The 18,859-nt window shown below is 49.1% G+C and overlaps 1 long non-coding RNA gene across 1 annotated transcript; it reads right to left on the bottom strand.

Annotated features, from left to right (window-relative positions):
• Positions 1-11,354: 11,354 nt before the first annotated feature.
• Positions 11,355-12,206, bottom strand: LOC146868605 (uncharacterized). The gene is made up of 3 exons (XR_014966304.1): positions 12,154-12,206; positions 11,962-12,064; positions 11,355-11,702 (listed from the first exon to the last, which is right to left on the bottom strand). It is a non-coding gene; the product is annotated as an uncharacterized LOC146868605 (long non-coding RNA).
• Positions 12,207-18,859: the final 6,653 nt, after the last annotated feature.

Here is an 18,859-nt window from a genome sequence, read left to right as displayed (position 1 = left end):
TTGGGATCTAATAAAGTGGGGGAATGGACAGAGGTCGCTAGTTCCTAACAACAATGTGGACACACATTATTGGGTTGCCCACTTCGAAGCCCAATACCAGCAGGGCTCTGAGTGGGTGCCATTCGCTCCAGTTATAGCCATAGACGCTCCTCTAAGGTTTAGCATCAATGAAGTGGAGGCGGTCCTGAAGAACATCCCGAGTGGTAAAGCTCCCGGCCCCGACTGCATCCCGGCGGACCTGTTTAGGCAGGATCACGATCTCTGGGCCCCATACATAACTAATCTGATGAACTCATTGGCAGGGGGAACTTCATTCCCCGATTCTTGGTCTGGTGCAGAAATAATCCCAATTTTTAAAAAGGGAGATCGTTCTGCTCCGGGCAACTATAGGCCAATCAGTCTACACGATGCGTTGCAAAAAATTATTGCTCGTGTCATTCTTGGGAGAATCCATACCTGGATGGTCGAAGGAGACATACTATCACATCTCCAAGCAGGGTTTCGGGCCCACATGGGAACATTGGACCAGGTTTTTAAGTTTGTTTTACTCTACTGGAAGGAGGTTTTTCTGGGCAAGGGGCTCATCTTTGCAGCATTCGTGGACTTAAAATCCGCATTCGATCTTGTCCCAAGATTAAAACTTTGGGACGTGCTGCTAAGATTGGGGATGCCTAAGGAACTAGTTGACTTCGTGATCAAGCTTCATAGCTCAAACTACGCCCAGGTTCGCTGGGGGAACCCGGGAGAGGTCACAGATCAATTTAAGGTAGAGAAGGGAGTCCGACAGGGGTGTGTCCTTGCCCCAACACTGTTTTTATTATTTATAAATGGGGTCGTCCAGTTTTTTGATGATTACCCTACTGATGCTCCAAAGCTGGATGGCCAACGGGTGCCCTTGCTCATGTTCGCTGACGATACTTTGATTTTATCTAAAACGCGGCACGGTCTGCAGCGGGCTTTATCCCGCTTTGAGGCCTTTTGCAGCGAACATGAGCTTGAGGTAAACGTAGAGAAAACAAAATGTATGGTTCTCCACGGGGCAGGCGACGTCTCGGCTAAAGTTTTTATGGGTGGGAAGCCTCTAGAGCGGACTAAAGTTTTTACTTACCTAGGTATAAAACACTGGGTGAAAAATTGAGTTGGACCTCACAGATGAAGCTTCTAGCTCTGAAACACTCCCAGCTTGCTGGAGCCCTTTTAAGGGAGCACAGGCTCTCTTTAACCAAGCCAGTTGCCCCCGTTATTAAGCTGTATTCCTTGAAAATTGTCCCTGCCATCCTATATGGCGCTGAGATCTGGGGGTGTTGTAACCTGTCTGATTTGGTCTTAGCCCAAAATAAATTTTTAAGATCAATTGTTGGCCTCCCACAATCGACTCCTCGAATTCTTTTACTGTTTGATCTAGGGTGTAATCCCATCGAGGACATTGTTCAGTTTAGAATGGTCCTCTTTAGGAGAAGGTTGTGGTCCACCCCAGAACTACATCACTTCGCTAAGGCATTACTTGAAGTAAGGGGGCTGGACCACTCAAACAAGATTCCATGGCTAAAAAACGTCAAAAAACTCCTTATAGATATGGGAATGAGGGAGTTCTGGGTTTCCCCGGATATTGTTACCCCCCCATCTAAGACTGATTTAAAAGCAGCATATTGGAGTCTTGCAAAATATAGGAGACATTCTACTCTGGTGGGCTCTCCGCTGACTAGAGCCTTCTGGGATTTCAAGGATGAACCAACCCTTGAAATGTATTGGGACTTGATCACTAAACCCCGAGATCGTAAGCTGTACCATCAGTTTAGGGTAGAAACGCTCCCACTCAGGAAATTCACCAGCAAATGGTAAACTGGTATGGGAGACAGGTGTCCATTCTGCCCTGACTGTATTGAAGACATAAACCATCTTCTTTATGTTTGTCCAGCCTACCATTTAGCTAGGGCCTTGTGGCTCAAACCCCTGTGCAGATCCTTTTGTACAACCTCTGCCATGATCGCCAAACGTCTCTTGAAAATTGGAGACAATGAAACCATTATAATAGGGGTTGCTAAATTTTTAAGTTGGTCTTGGGCTATCCGTGAAAGAAATGGTGAGATACAGTAAATGTGTTAATTTTATTCTTTTAGAAGGAGTTTTATGGTTTTATGGTTATTTAAATGTTAAACGAATTGTTGTTGTGTATAAACTATGTATCTCGCGATTCTCATTATGGCTACTGTATCTTGTTACATGTCTTTTAAGATGAATAATCGTAATAAAGACTATTTTGACTGACTGACTGACTGAAGTACATTATCACCAGAATGTCCTGACACATTGCCAAGATTGCCGCTGCATAATTACATTTTCCCAATGTTCAGTGAAAAGGCTGTTTTTTTCAGCCAGCGGCGGTGTGTCTCCTGTATTGCCGTATTGTCGACCTTGAGTCCCGTGAGTAAGGTCTGTAAAGTTTAAAACGCATTGGGAAATTTTATACTTGGATTGCCAATAAATGAATGGATGCTGGAAATGGGAGTGCCTCTCTGTTTCTCTGTGGCGGGAATGTGAATTTGAATTTATTGGCATGCCAGTCTGGACACGCACCTCCACTGAATGAAGCGAGTCCGTGTAGCTGAAAGGTTTGGCCTTTTCACTGAACATTTGGCAAATGCAATATTGGCAATGTGTCAGGACATTCTGGTGACAATATACTTACCTATTTGAGAAATATTACATACCCTATTCAACCTGCTCAGAGAGGGATGGGGTGCTGGTTACTCCACCACCACTACCAGCTTCCATATTTGTAAGGCCCTCGCTGAGACCTGCATCCACCACTACCTCAGTCAAAGTATATACTGCACAGAGGCAATCGCCACATCCACCTACTTCCAGTTCTTCTTCAGGCATTAGCAGTGTATATATACATATTCACTGAGAAAAGCAAAGGTTACAGGGATGTTATAGTTAGGACATAAGATTAAATAAACCTTAGTAATTCATTGATAAAACCAAAGGTTACAGAGACGTTATAGTTAGGCTCAGATTTTTTATATATACATATATCAGAACAATGACTTAAACTTAACTTACCTTACCTGTGATCATGCTACTTGCAAAACAATATTAGCACACCCAGCAGGCCGAGTAGGTCCTGTTCCCAGTCAAGGACATCTGCCCAGCGCTGCGTCAGCTGCTGCTGGGTGCATGTGCTTCCAGTGCTGCGGTGCATACACCTCCGTTCTCAAACTACAGCACCTGATGCTACTGTAGGTCATAGCCCTTGCTGGGCCTGCCACCTGCTTTCAGCATGTGGGGGAGTTGAAGCTCTGCCCAAAAAATGTGTGCTGCCACATCTGCCTCACTAAAGATAGAGTCAGACAGCACCCCTGCCCTTCTGCAAAGCCCGAATGGAGTGCGAGTGGCCCCCGTGCTGCCTGCCTCTGCCATCAAAGAGGAAGCAGTGGGACTGGCATAAAAGTTGAAGAGGAGAACAGACAGAGGATAGGCGAGGAAAAGAATAAGGATTAAAAATGTAAGTACAAAAAAGAGGCCAAAACATAAAATAAACATAAAACAAACACAGAGACAATGACACAGTAACAAACTGAGTATAAAAATATTGAGAAGGGGTATAGGAAAGAGCAGATGGGGTTGGATGGTTTCAGATTAGGAGAGGGTAATGCAGTCGGCAAAGAAAGACAGAAGCCAAATGGCCGCGCCCTTATGCACCACATGGTGCTGTTTGCACTGACTTTTCAGTCCACATGTGGTACTGGCCTGAAAGAAAAAGCACAAACTGGTGGATGAGCATTCCTCCGCCCGTTTGCGGATTTCCGCGGAATCTCATAGAGCATTTTTGTAACTCCACGGAAATCTACGGTATTCTAGTAAAATTCTGCGAATTCCACCCAAATACATATTTTTGGGAGGTTTGCCGAAATGATCTTGCTTTTCTAACTGTTCAGACTCTATGTCAGTCTGTTCATTGATTTATACTAAGGTTTTCTTGAGCTTTCTATGACGAAGACTCTATGTCAGTCCTCTTGCAGAGCTATTCTTTGTTTCTGCTTGCTACTTGCTTTAGTGATGATCATACATTACTCTTCTTGCATATTATGATGTTGATTCATATTAATTGACATTTTTAATTGCTGATTACCCACGATTTAACTAACAACTTGTTGCCTTCTGTAATGCTCTAATTTACAACAAATCTTATGGTTTTGATTTGAATTTTTGTCTTGTGGAGGTTTCAATTAATGGAATAGGGCTTAATCTTATGAAGACCTAGACAGCACCGATTTTAGCCTCAAAACTCTTAATTGTTTTAATTAAATCATCCACAAGCATGAAAGGGTTAACAAACTACTCGTCAGCATGCCCAGATTAACATATTTTCACACTGTCACCATCCGACATTTTAACTCAGTAAACTTGTTTATGCCCACTTCATCCTCAGCACCATTTCTGCATTAAAATTGTAATCTCTCTCTCGATTATACAAAGATCACTATATTCAACATGCAAATGATTAATTTTACTGTATACCTTGCACACTAGTTTATCATGTTTCGATCCTTCTGAGGGACATGGCAAATGCGTCATCATTTATTTAATTTTGTTTATTTTCCTGTACATATGTACATGGTGTCAGTGTCCTATACATTGCAACAACCATTGACAAGTCAGTTCTCTTTACAGAATAAATCAAAACTCGAGCATGGAAAACATAAAAGATCACCATTAAACTTTAAGTGGCAGAAATAGAAAATGTGGGCGGTTTAAACAGAGGTGAAACACCATTGTACAGCTAAATCCAGCTATGACAAACCTATAATTCATTACGTAATTGGAATGGAGGTGTTCAATAGCAGGACATTTGCTGTGTGTTCTTTTTGGCGATGCAGCACACAGAAGTTGGCAGAAGAACAATTTCCTGCATTCTTCAGATTTCCAAGTAGTTGAAAGTCAGAGTAATTATGACTCACAGGTATGCTGAAAACGCAGCAAGTGTTTAAATACGTTGCCATGGTTATTCTTTGGCTGTCAGCCAGCTACTGTGTATTTGTAGGTCTCGCCTGGCAAAAGCAGAGCATGCGCCACCCTCGCCATGGAGAGGACCTTTGGAATCGATTCAGCCAAAGCTGAATGCACGCAGGTCCAGATGGACAAACATGGCTGCTCTCGCCATCCGCCAAGCTAAACATGCACGCGTAGGGACAAAAAAATGCACGTGCATGTGGACAGCCCGACGCCATCTTTGCCGCTGACCGCGGCCCCCGCAGGGGGCCACTCGGTGGTCGGCGCCTTAGTGGCCCCGGGGCCCCGGTCACCCCTCCCCACTCCCTCCCTTCGGGGGGGGGGCAGGGACACAGACTGGTGCCCCCCTCCGTGTCAGGGCCGGAAGTGACGCGCAATGCGCGTCACTTCTGGGACCAGGTGTGAGGGGGAGGCTATTTAGCCTTCCCCCACCCTCACTGGCGACCTCTTTTGTCGCCCACCTCGCCTTTGACCTCACCTCGCAGCATCGGTCCGTCGTCCGCGCCGTCCTCGTGCGCCTCCGGCCCCCGCGGCACTGTTGGTCATCATCGCCTCCACGCTTCTTGTTCTGGTGAGTCTTGCAGCACCCACTCCGCCCCGGCCCTGTCCCTGGGCAGTACCAGGTCGACGGGGCCCTGTGGCGAGGATCGCCACTGGCGGAGGGGGCGCAAGATTGAGGCACGATTGGCGACTTAGGTGGACGGCTTAGAGCAATGTAGGGGGGGATGTGTGACGGCACCAATGCCCGCTATACACCACTTTGATTGTAACCCCGTTTTTAATAGTTAACGCGAAGGTAGCACAGTGGCTTAGTGCTATGAGTAGGAAATGGTGAGGTCATGGGTATCGTCCCCAAACATTAATTATCGGGACCAATGCCCGCAATTATCATGCGTGCAGGCCCGCCTCCGGTGCGTTTTACTGGTTATTCACGAGCCCCTAAACATTTACTCATTCCCCGCACTTCGCGCCTGCCCCTGAGGCTCTTATTATCAAGCCTGCAGGCCTCAACCCGCGCATCGCGCTAGGTCCTGAGGGGGGGTTCGGGGCAGCGCGGCTTGCACTCGCGAGTGGCCTACTATTAAAGCAGGAGGCTCTTATGCCCATGCCTGCATGCCCGCCCCCTACGGCTTTAATTGTTTTCACGGGCGCGAGCCCCTAAACATTTGAGAAGCCCGCTGGCTCCATGCACTACACCGTCGTATTATCAGGGAGTGTTCCTGCCCCCTCACTCGACCGGTTCACGCGCACATTGATTGCCGAACCGCAGTGGTGTTCGCGCCTGGTGTCCTACAGGGCTCTTTGTGGCACTATGCAGTAAAAGGTCTTGTGGGGGAGGGGTGGGACATGGATACTCCGGTTTTCTCACCCCGCGCTGAAGTCGCCCAGTTGTGCACTACACCCCCCCCCTTTTTGCGAGGACGCCGAGGGTGCGGGGGTAGGCAGCAGGCCTAATTTACGGGCCTCACGGCGGCGGCACCGTGCCTTATGTAGGTCGTAGGCGGCAATACCGTTTCAACGAACAGGGGTAGGTATCGAGGGGCCTAGCAAGTGATTTTAGATTTGCAGCGTGTTACCGGTTGCGTCACCCAACCGTAACGTGGTGGGCCGGTTTCCCCTGCTGACCCCATCTGATGCATATGACCTTGAAGTCCGGTTGTGGACAACAGTAACGTCCTGGTGGCTCTATTCAAATCACTTTTGTAATCTCGTATTAGGCCACCTTGGTTCTGATAAGTACAATAAATGGTGTGATTCTGGGCAAATGATGTTGTCACTGTATGCCTCATCTTGTATTAGTATGTGTTACCTAACAGGTGTACAGTATGCGGATCTGTATTGTGTCAAAGACGTTTTCACCTGACAATCACACTGTGCTTTGTGCACTCTGTTCTCCACTTTACCCCAGTGTCGGCGTGGTTTGTACGGCACCTCCGGTCTAGGTGAACATGTCCCAGTAAGAGGTGATCATGTCCAATAAAAATGGTCTCTGAGCTCAGCTGCTCCTTGGGTGCAGGCTCGCAGTAATTCTTAAACAATAATTACCATATAGCTCTGGTCAGACACCTTGAGAATTTAGAAGGCAGGGGGCGCAGCACCAAACGGATGTGCAGTGCTTAGCTCAGCGGGCGAGAGGTAGCGAGATCGATGCCCAGTGCCCTGACGGATAAGGTAACTACGGGGCTGTTTAAGGCGTCCTACAACCTCGGGCGAACTCGCACCGATTGAAAGTTGTAGGGATGGGGTGCCTAGGCTAGACTGCCGATTTTGGTGCTGGAACCCAGGGGTCAATCATCTCGGGTCGAGTCCACATCCTTTGATTCCGGCCAAATCATTTAAGGTTCCCATGGCTAAATGCGTATTGTAAATACGGTGCGCGTGCATAGCGCTCCAATACCTTCGGGTCGAGCTCGCGCTATAATTTGCAGCAGTTTTAGCAGCCTTTCGAAGGGGTGCACCTATCGTCCAATGGAGAATTCATTGGTTTGGGAGTGCAGTTAGCATGGGAGTTGAACGAGCAGGTCAGGTAGAAGGCCGAAGGGATGGGCTTCGGCGGGACTGCCGATTTTGGTGCTGGTAACCAGGGTTCGATCATCTTGGGTCGCGTCCACATCCTGTGATTCTGGCCAAATCACTTCATTTCCCCGTGCCTGAATGCGTAATGTAAATACGGTGCTCATGTAAAGCGCTCCAATACCTTCGGGGTGGGGTCGCGCCACCATCCTCGGTGATTCCGGTCAGTACGACACCCCCTACAATTGAATGGGTTATGTGGGCGGTGCTCGTGCACATCAGGCGAACACTACTCCCGGCGCATGGTCTCCGGTGCGCCACTGCCCCCACAGCGCCCAGACCCCCGCGGCGGGATCCAGTGAGGTGCACAGCGGCTCCCGCGCTGCTCCTAACCCGTCTCCGGTGCGCCACTGCCCCCGACCCCACTCCGCTCCAGGATAACAGGATAACCCCCTACTCTGCGGAGAGAGGTCCTCAGTAGAGCGATCCAATACCTTCGGGTCCATTTCGCGCTTTTTAAGCACGCACAATAAGAACCCTCCTGTCACCTTATCAAAGAAAAGGGCAGGATTTGTTGGCTGCAGGACTCTTTGTGATAGGGACCTGCGCCAGGGTTGATTCCAGGGTCGCTGTGGAGGCCCGCACCGCCGTTCTCCGCGGCTCGATTCCAGTGCTACGTGAGACAACCCTCTCCCTCGCAATATTTTCTACCTGGCTGGGCCTCTAGCGCGATGCAGGCATGATACCAGTGCATACATTGCTTGCAAGATTTTGCTCCCATATACTCGAGCACGTAATATTGTACTTTTGAATGCAGCGCCCAGTGCCTGGGTGTGTAATGTAAATATGGCACTCATGTAAAGCACTCCAATACCTTCGGGTCGAGCTCGCGCTATATAATTATGCAACACGTAATTGCTGGCCGCCTATATAGGCAGATCCATGATACCAGTCCTTGCATTTGACGATTCCGGACATTAAGAAATGGGCATACATTTTAAATCACGTAATCTCCGCGATGAGGATGTGGTCCGGCTGCTGCATGGCCGCCTCGGGTGCGGTAAAGCAGGTTGCATGCCTCGTGGTCGCTTACACTTCTTCAATTAGCTCCGGTACCGGTATTAGCAAGCGCCCAAATACCTTCGGGTCGCACTTGCGCTAAATATTAGGTCATTAAGAGCCCTCTCTTTAGCCTGGCTCGGAAGGGTCGGGATGCGCGCTCACCATCTCTGCCTAGGGCATGGCCCCCCTAGCTCAGACCGCGCCGCGGAACACCGCATTATCTTGCTAGCAACTGGTTTGCCGCTGCAGGACAAGTTGCCGTGAGGTCGCACACGCATTTGCGGGGGCGGCGCTTTCGCCGGACCTCGGACCTGAGGATCTGGGTGCGAGTCTCGGTAATGATGCGGAACATCCCGGGTTTCTGGGCAAATCACTTAATCTCCCCGGGACCATCAAGAAGCAAGCATTTATGCGAGTGTTAACTATTGACGTGCCCCGATGTGTAATTTAGACGGGGATTAGGATCGGGGACATTCGAGCGGGAGATAGCGGACTTAGCCCCCAGCATCAGAAGGTGTGATTTGAATACGGCGCTCACGTAAAGCGCTCCAACACCTCCAGGTCGGTCTCGCGCTGTATAAACGGGCAGCATCTAGTGACTGGCCGCCTAGAAGGCCGAGGCTTGAGGCGGGGACGGCATTGTGCACGAGAATGGTGCGCCCAGACCTCAGGGGCACCAAGGGATGTTGCCGGGCGAGGGGCGGGGATAGAAAGGGGAGGAGGCGCACGAGGCGTACAAATTTAAAAGTTAGATGTATGACCGCCCGCATGTCGCGTCCGCAGGTGTATGTAAATAAGATGCTCATGTAAAGCGCTCCATTACCTTCGGGTCGAGTTTGCGCTATATATTTATGCAACTTGTATTTTTGGCTTCCTATAAGGCGGATCATGATACAAGTGCATGCATGGTTCACATTACGCGATTGCGGGCATTACTAAAACCCCCGCACCTCAATGGATAATCTGGCGCGGTGCTCGCGTGATCAGGGACGGGGAGCGTGTAATATGGTACGATTCTCTTAAGCACCCCCTGTTTGAAGGTGTAATGTAATTACGGTGCTCACGTTAAGTCCTCCATTACATTGCGGTCGAGTTCGCGCTAGATAAATATGCAACATGTAATTGCTAGCCTCCTATAAGGCAGGTACATAACACAAGTACATGCATTGTTCACATTACGCGATTGCAGGCATTACTAAAACCCCCGCTCCTCAAAGGTTAATCGGGTGCGGTGTTCGCGTGGTTCGGCACAGGGATTGTGTTATATGGTACGAATCGCTTACGCTACCCGTGTCTGTATGGTGTAATGTAGATACGGTGCTCATGTAAAGCGCTCCAAGACCTTTGACGGCGATTTCGCGCTATACAAATAGGCAACTTGTATCTGCTGGCTTCCTATAAGGCAGACACTTGACACAAGTGCAGGCATTGTCCACAAGATTTTGCTCCAATACCTTCGGGTCGAGTTCACGCTAGATAAATATGCAACGTGTATGGGCTGGCTTCCTATAATGCAGACCATGATGCAACAAGTGCAGGTATTAATTTGCTCGTGCCCTCATTCGCGCGCATCAGGTGATTCCGGGCATTACGACACCCCCTGCACCCGAATGGGTTATTTGGTCGGTGCTAGTGTCTGGTGCTCTAATAATTTCGCGCGCAGTACGGTGGGAGCTAATCACGAATCCACCGTGCCCGAATAGGTATGCTAATACGGGGCATCATGTACTGCAATCCAATGCCTTCGGGCGGGTCACGCTGTGACTCCGGGCAGATAATTTAATTAATATCCACGTGCCCGATATATGTATATACGGTGCTCACGTACGGCGCGCCATTACCTTCGGATCGAGTTCGCGCTGGGTGGGTGACGCTGAGTAAATCAGTGAATATCGCCGTATGATCCCACTCCCGTGCCCGAATATGGGTGTAAATATGGTGCTCATGCACAGTGCTGCTATACCTTCGGGTCGAGTTCGCACATAAAAAAGTGCTATTCACGGCAAGGGTCGCGCTGTCCGATCCTGACCGCACGTGGCCACGTGGCCCTCGTCTCCAACCTTTTGCTGAAGGGGGTTTGGTTCGTGTGTCGTTGTTGTTGTCAGCAACAGATAAAGTATCAGCGTGTGGGTAACAGGCATCTGCTCTCCAGCAACTCCGTGCCCCGGGAGCACGCGCGTTGCCCTAATTCTGAGGCCCACCCATAAAGAGGCCGAGTAGCAAAACAAGTAGGCCTTACAGCTGGGTGAAACCACCATCATTTGGAGATAGGCCCAGGTAAAATAGGGCCTTTTCTGGATGTCTTGGGGACCATTGCGGTTGCGGGTAGCCCCCACCGGATTCACTGGTCGAGTACTGCAGCGGCGGGAGTCTGGGTGGGGTCCGGGTTTACGGACACGTTTACTGCGCTAGGGGCGCTGCCTGCCACCATAGGGTGCTGCTGTCCCAATAACTGGGGTGTCTGCGGGGCAAACGCAAGGGGACATTATGTCAATAGTACATTTGTCACGCCCAGGGTGCACTAAATCTCTACTTCAATGGAGCAGGAATTTGGCACCGCTGGGGATGCTCTGGGTTGGTGGGGGGGGCACCCGCCCGCCACCCTCCTACTGGGAAGCATGTTGGGAGGGGCGTAGTAGGACTTACTCAATCCTCAAGGCTTGAACTTTACAGATGTGTTTGATAGGAAACAAGGGAACCCCAATATACGAACCTGGGGTGGTACAATGTGAAGAGAGACACAATGGTTCTAAATGGCCTAAAAGGTCCAGGATAGGAAAACCTTTAAAAGGTAAACGTTTAAATAAAGGTTTTTTAAAATAAATTTTGAAAAGAGAGAGTGATAGTTAATATAGAACAGGGACAAGAAGGTCAAGGTATAACAGATATTTATTATACAATGAAATAAATTCAGATGCTCACATATTCAGTGACAGTAAGCGTGACAAAAACGGTGAAAGTGAACTTTAAAAGAAAACATCGCATTGACAACAGGAATTGAACCACTTTCTTTTAGACTTAATATGAGGGGTTCATGTTGTGAGCGGTCGACGACGTTTCGAACTCAGTTAGTTGAGTTCATCTTCAGGACAAAAATGAGCATCTATAATCTAGAAAGCAAGAATACAAAGTATAAGTAGACCAAAATCTAGTCCCTGAGAGTCGCATCACATTCAGAAAATTAATAAAGACTACACATTGCTCTCTATAGAGTGATGCTGAGTATAATTTGAAAAGGCCACAGTTATTATAATGAATAATTATGCATATGACATAGTCTTCCTAAGTCAAAGATTAAATTAATTAAGTTCAAAATGCTAGCATAATTCCTAGTCTATTTTTTTTAGACTCAACAATTAATAAACTTACTGTCGGTGTAGATATAAGGTAGAATTTTGGATTTTTACTGATCACGAGAGAATCAAATGCAAGTTACTGCTTCAAAGTAGGGCCCTTTGTCATTGCAGGAGGCCTAGGAAGAAAACGAGTATTTTAAGGCATTTAAAAGGAGAGTAAGTCAGGAGTGGGAAGGAGCAGGGAAGGGAGCGGATGCAGACTTACTTGGGAAACGATCTTAAATCATTTTACCGGGACCTCAGGGATTCAGGTGCCGGGCGGATTTAGTCTGAAAGGAATGGAGGGGGTGTGTGAGTTAGAACGCTGAACAGCTGAGCCAGCGAGGAGAAAGAGCAGTTAAGGGAAAGGCATGGAGGGGAGGGGAGAGAAACCCAAAGTGAACTTACAATTTGTCCGATCAGATTGCAATGAATGCGAGACTCCCGGTAAACAAGTCCTGTTCAAGTGCTGCTAGCGCTGGAACTGAGAGCTGGAGCTGGGTTAACTCGGTATTTATGCACGTGAGTCTGGAGGAGTCGGGATTTCAAGCTAATTGGTGACAGCTGAACGTGCAGGTGTGCACGTGTAGACACCGGGCGGAAATTAGTAAAGAGTGAGCAGCCGGGAGTGATCTACGCTCACAGCTGTGAAAGAGCATGTGTGAAGGGCAGACTGTCAATCTGCGAGCGCAGGTGAAAACAGATCTGTGCTACTAAAAGCGTTTAAAACCGAGTTAAACACGGGGTGTGGGAATGGGCTGTTGTAATAGAAAGATGTTCATAAATTAGGAAAACGCTAGGCAATAGGGCAGAGAGCCATCACCTGAATCGTAACATACGGAATTTAAAGAAAGTAATTACATCATTCTCTGGGGGTTACGTGTGTACAAGGTACACTATATTTACATTGTCAACAACCTATGTACTCAAACATAGCAGCATGTGCCAATGGGATAGGAGTATACATAACATCCAATGTGTAATTATCAACTTAGCTATGTACATGGTAAACAATAACCATTTGTAGAAGGCCAGGGTGGTTGCCAAATCAACAAATGAAAAAATGAAACATACAAATTGAATGAATGAATGAATGAATGCGGGGGAATCCCAGAATAGTGACAGCAGTTGTACGTTATAGAATGGTGTTATAAGCATCCAGGGTGTTCAATCCTTTTAAAAAACCTTTATTTAAACGTTTACCTTTTAAAGGTTTTCCTATCCTGGACCTTTTAGGCCATTTAGAACCATTGTGTCTCTCTTCACATTGAACTTTACAGACAGCGCGCAATGCTAAAGCCAGACAGATTCCCGTAGCTGGTATACCTAGGGGGTTTCATCACTGAGGGATCTGTAGAGGCATAATTCCCATAAGGAATAAGGGATGGTGGGCAAGGGCAAGAGTCGCCCCTTGCCCATGGTCACGCGCTGGCAGCCAGGAGCACTCCGGTGCTCCAGGTTGAGCAATCAGAGGGGACTGGCCAAAGGTTAAGTAAAACCCTTCCCGCCTTCATAGCCAAAGAGGGCAGGCCCAGAATTGTGAAGAGGGTAACCTGCCCGCATGGGGCGCGTATAGTTCTTGGCGCATCTCCCCAGGCCCACCGGGTCCCTCTTGCAGCGGACCCTATCCGGTTAGGATAGCGACTGGGGCCTTGGGGACCTAGATGGGGCCATCTACAACACCAGGAGCTATAGCTCACTGGTAAGTCTTGGGCCTGTGGACATAAGGGATCCCACAGGGTTTGAGTCCCGCTAGCGCTGTCACTCTGTCTATGAGGTGGCAGAATTTCAAACTCTTCTTTCTGCTAGGATGGTTCCCTTCCAGCTAGTTGCAGGAAGCCCTAGATAGGAAAGGTTGCAGGTAAGACTATAGCGGGTTGGTGGGGGGCCCTGGCTGCGACGGTTAGCCGCCTCCAGGGCTGTGGCGGAGTTACAGGGCGATCTGGAAGCAGGCCGGTACAAAGGGTACCTCTGCGCGGCAGCACGTGGTGCCTGAGCCAAAACGAGGAGCCTCCAGAGAGGTCCCGGAAGCCGGTCGGCGCCCCGCTAGTCCTGCGGGCGGTTGTGGGCCTGAACAACCGGGGGCTTGCTATGCGACGCTCCGCCCCGAGAGGGGGGGCGTGAGTAGAATTTCAACGGCACGTGATCGTAAAAAGAATCACTTGGGGGGCAGCACTTGCGGGTCGTTCCCGCGCTGCCTGGCTCATCAGGCGGGCAGGTGAAGTAGATGGTCGCCTGCCCTTGGATCGCCCGTAAGATAACCCACCCATTACATATACTGGAATTATGTAATAAACCTGCAGCATTTGTTACCCACTTACAACTGTTTCTTGTGTTTCATTGGGTAACCTAATTTGGGGGAGGGGGGAAAGCGGGGTGCCCCTGGGGGTACTATGCCGCTGACCGCGGCCCCCGCAGGGGGCCACTCGGCGGTCGGCGCCTTAGTGGCCCCGGGGCCCCGGTCACCCCTCCCCACTCCCTCCCTTCGGGGGGGGCAGGGACACAGACTGGTGCCCCCCTCCGTGTCAGGGCCGGAAGTGACGCGCAATGCGCGTCACTTCCGGGCCCAGGTGTGAGGGGGAGGCTATTTAGCCTTCCCCCACCCTCACTGGCGACCTCTTTTGTCGCCCACCTCGCCTTTTCCCTCCCTACCGCTTACCCGGCGTAGGCGTGGTTGGGGGGGGGTTTTCTGAGCGTTGTAATGTTTTCCTTTTCGTTGCAGGCGGAGTTACAGGGCGATCTGGAAGCAGGCCGGTACAAAGGGTACCTCTGCGCGGCACCACGTGGTGCCTGAGCCAAAACGAGGAGCCTCCAGAGAGGTCCCGGAAGCCGGTCGGCGCCCCGCTAGTCCTGCGGGCGGTTGTGGGCCTGAACAACCGGGGGCTTGCTATGCGACGCTCCGCCCCGAGAGGGGGGGCGTGAGTAGAATTTCAACGGCACGTGATCGTAAAAAGAATCACTTGGGGGGCAGCACTTGCGGGTCGTTCCCGCGCTGCCCGGCTCATCAGGCGGGCAGGTGAAGTAGATGGTCGCCTGCCCTTGGATCGCCCGTAAGATAACCCACCCATTACATATACTGGAATTATGTAATAAACCTGCAGCATTTGTTACCCACTTACAACTGTTTCTTGTGTTTCATTGGGTAACCTAATTTGGGGGAGTGGGGAAAGCGGGGTGCCCCTGGGGGTACTATGACATGCGCGCGCATTTTTTTGTCCGTACGCGTGCTTTTGCTTTTCCTCCCTCCCCCGTCGGCCCCTAGGTACCGGCACACGCACGTAATGCTTTTTTTCTCGTGGAAGTTTGATGTTAAGTATTTCGCCGCCGTTTTGCTGTGTTTCCTAATTTGACCTAACATTGCCCATTGTCTGACCCCCACGTCACCGCATCTATACCAATGTGTATTAGGATATAAGCCCCTGTCACCATATCTGTCCCCACAACCCATGATCTCACCCAAGTGTCACCCTGAAACGCTTTTATATGTGTCATCACCATTAGTCTATTACGGGCCCCTTATATGCCCTTACCCAGGGGACCACGGCCTTCTGGTAGCCCCCCGCGCCACCACATGCCCACACCACTGACCGACCCTGTGCTCACTGAGCCGCTCTCTGCCCGCATGATGCTCACACACACCCTTTCTGCTCGCAGCACAGCTGCAGCTCGTGTTCCTATATAAACATGTTCTACGGCCCTGGTGTGTCACATCTGTTCTGCATATGTCCCATTATCTGCCATCCATCCTTCCATGCATTCACCCATCCATTCGTCCGTCCGTCCATCCATCCATCCATCCATCCATCCATCCGTCTATCCATCCTTCCATCCTTACATCCATCCACGCATCCATCCATCCTTCCATACATCATCCGTCCTTCCATCCATCCATCCTTCCACTCATCCATGTATCCACCTACCTATGTACGCATGTGCCCTGAGCTGCACATATGAACTCCATGCGTCCTGTTAGCAGCTCACCTTATGCCTCCTTCTCTAACCCGCACCGGTCCTCGCGTCTGCCTTGTGTCCCCTTGTGCAACCTTCTTTCACCTTTAAGGTCCTAAATATGGCCTCCTCTCTCTGCTTCGCATGCCCCCTTTAGGTTCTCCTCTGCTCCATCATCTGTGCCCGCAGATGTATCGTTTTTTGGCACTCTGTAGCCCTTACCTGTCTCTAGTGAGCCCCCCTTGTCAGAACCAAACGCATGTTTCATTTTTGCAAAGCTCCTCCATCGCCATCACTTGCACGCCAAACATTCTCCTGATGCCCCCACCCCCCATATGTGGTTGTAGGGGGCGTGTGTAGTGGGGGGCAACCAGCATGATAGAGAAGCGTCTGGAGAAAGTCTGCTACCCCAGGACTAGTAACATGCATAATGGACGAACTAAGACGTCCCACTCAGTGGAAGGGAATGTTAATGGTGTTTTACATGTTATGGTTATACAATGGCTATGGCGGCCAGTATAGCGCTTACATAGCTTGAGAGCTGTTCTGGGGGCCCTTAGCGCTGGCCCAGGGAAGCAGGCGCTATATAAATACAATTATAGTGTGTCCCTGTCTGACCCCTAAGGCTGGGGTGTCTCGGGTTTATCTGGCCTCGCACACACTGCTCAAGCTTGTCTCTTGCAGATGTATCCTCTCTCGCGCTGCTAAACAAGCGCCTAGAGGCCAACTCCTCCTGTCCGTTTCACACCCAGCTCTCCAGCGTGCCCTGGCTCTGGGCGAGCTAACGCCAAACCGCTTCCGTGCCATTTCCAGCTGCGAAATAGCTTTAGACGCTGAAGCGTGGCGAAATCTTAATCCGTGCGGAGTCTCGTGGGAAATGTGCGTGGAAATGACCCCTGTCAAGGTTACTGCTGTGCAGCGCTAGACAACGGTGCCGGAGCGTGGGGCGCACAATGGGAGCAGACTGCACAATGCTGCACACTTCATTACGCGCCACAAGCCACTCAGCTATTTATGCACACGTTTGTGTTGGCGTTTTACTTGTATGCATGTAGGCGGCGCTTGTATAGTGCTGACATAGATAAACCTCATCGTAGCGCTATAAAAGGTCCTCTATTGCCACAATAATAGACCGAATAAATGTCTTGCTGTTGCAGAAGAGTCAGGTTTTGAGAAGAACTTTTGTCAATTGTTCGCTTTTCTTTCGTTGGCATCTGAAACATTTATTTTTCCTACCAATTTCAAATCGGAGTTTACATAAATGTGTGTTTTTGTTTTTAATAAATGGTAAGGTAGAGGTACAAGGTATAGCAAACAGCAGATCTTTCTATTTCTGGGCGACGTTCTTTGCAGTCCATTCCTTTGAATCTAGGTTGGGGCTTGGGGGCGGGAGTGAGCGATAGATTGTAAAATAAAACAACCATTGAAAATGCAATAGGTCTCGCCTTTGATTAAGTTTAAGCCATTTGCTTTGCTAATGGTATTGTATAGCAAAGCAAATCGCTTTAACTTAATTAAAGGCGAGACCTATTGCATTTTTAATGCTTGTTTACTAAGTGTCAGCAGTTCAAAAGGATGCATAGTGATTGACAGGTAAAGAAGTATCGCAACCAGGGTCAGACTGGGCCAGAAAATAGGCTTGGATATCAAACTCAAAGAAATCATGGGCCCTATGTTCTAAGGACTTTAGCTTTCACAACCCCTCTAATTCAGCATTCATAATATTACCTTATTGATGCACTATGGGAGTTGTAGTCACTACCGTAACCAGCAGCTGCAGATTTTATTTGCAAGATTATTGTGTCATTATTTACTACCCAACAATTATTGTCATTAAACAACTCGGGAAGAAATTTGTTAAGAAATGCACATTTTATTTATTACATAGAAAATAGAATAAAATACTTTTATATTTCGTAAACTCAAATATTTTTCATATATCTCACAGATGTACCATCAACAATAGTTGAGGAAACAGAGTCTGAGGAAACACAGAAAACTCACTCAGATATGGAGGAAAATAACAATATGACACCAACACCCACAACACCTGTGCCACCCAGACTCAGTGGAGCAGCCAGAACATCAAACATGCCTACAGCTCATTCTGGTACAGAGCCAGACCAACGCATCAGTCCATTCTTCAACACAAATGCATTGCAAGGAAAGGTGAGTTGTAGGACTTTGTAGGGCATCAGATGAAGCTGCCAATAATGCTATTTTGGTGGTTTGAAGATATCAGGGTTATCTGTTCCGTACTTACAATGTAAAACATTAAAGCAATGACCCAGTTGGTATTCATGAATAAAAATATCATGCAAATGAAAGATGACCTTGAAAAGCTAGACAACACTGTTGAAGAGGTGAAAAAGTGATTTCTCATAAATTTCAGACAACTCACAGATGCAAATACTAAATTATACATAGGGGCCGATTCCGATGGCCGGTTGGACAGCTGTCCGTAGCCTTACCGTGCGACCGACACGTACCCGGAGCCGGTCCATCCTGTAGGGGAAGTACGACGCGCATAACTGCCAAAAACACGACCGACACGTAGGTTGTGAATCAAGCCCCATTCTCCGTCCGAGCCGTAACTCGCAAAGAGGAACCGTGTCGCCCGGAAGCAGTATCCATAGCAGTTTCCGGCATGACTAGTACGATGCGTACTTCCTACGCGCCGAACGGGTCGTCACGTACGGCACGTCACAGCATCCGGAAAACAAGCATATCAGCTACGATTCGCGCCACAAATCAATACACGGCTACGAGACGGACCCATCGCGCAGATCATACCAGTACTCTACATCTATGACCGGCTCAGGAATTGACGCCGGCGGCGCAGGCGGTAAGTCAGACACCTACCACATAAACAAACGACACGTACCCGCAAATTGCCCCCACGCACACAGAGGATCTACATCCTGGCCACTAACAACAGCCCACCATAGGGGTTGCATGGCCAGCCTCACTAACACCCCCACCCA

This window comes from Triturus cristatus, chromosome 1_2 (assembly GCF_964204655.1).
Source record: "Triturus cristatus chromosome 1_2, aTriCri1.1, whole genome shotgun sequence".
Lineage (NCBI taxonomy): Eukaryota > Metazoa > Chordata > Amphibia > Caudata > Salamandridae > Triturus > Triturus cristatus.
The sequence above is the reverse complement of the archived record's forward strand: the minus strand, read 5'-3'. Positions and strand labels throughout refer to the sequence as shown.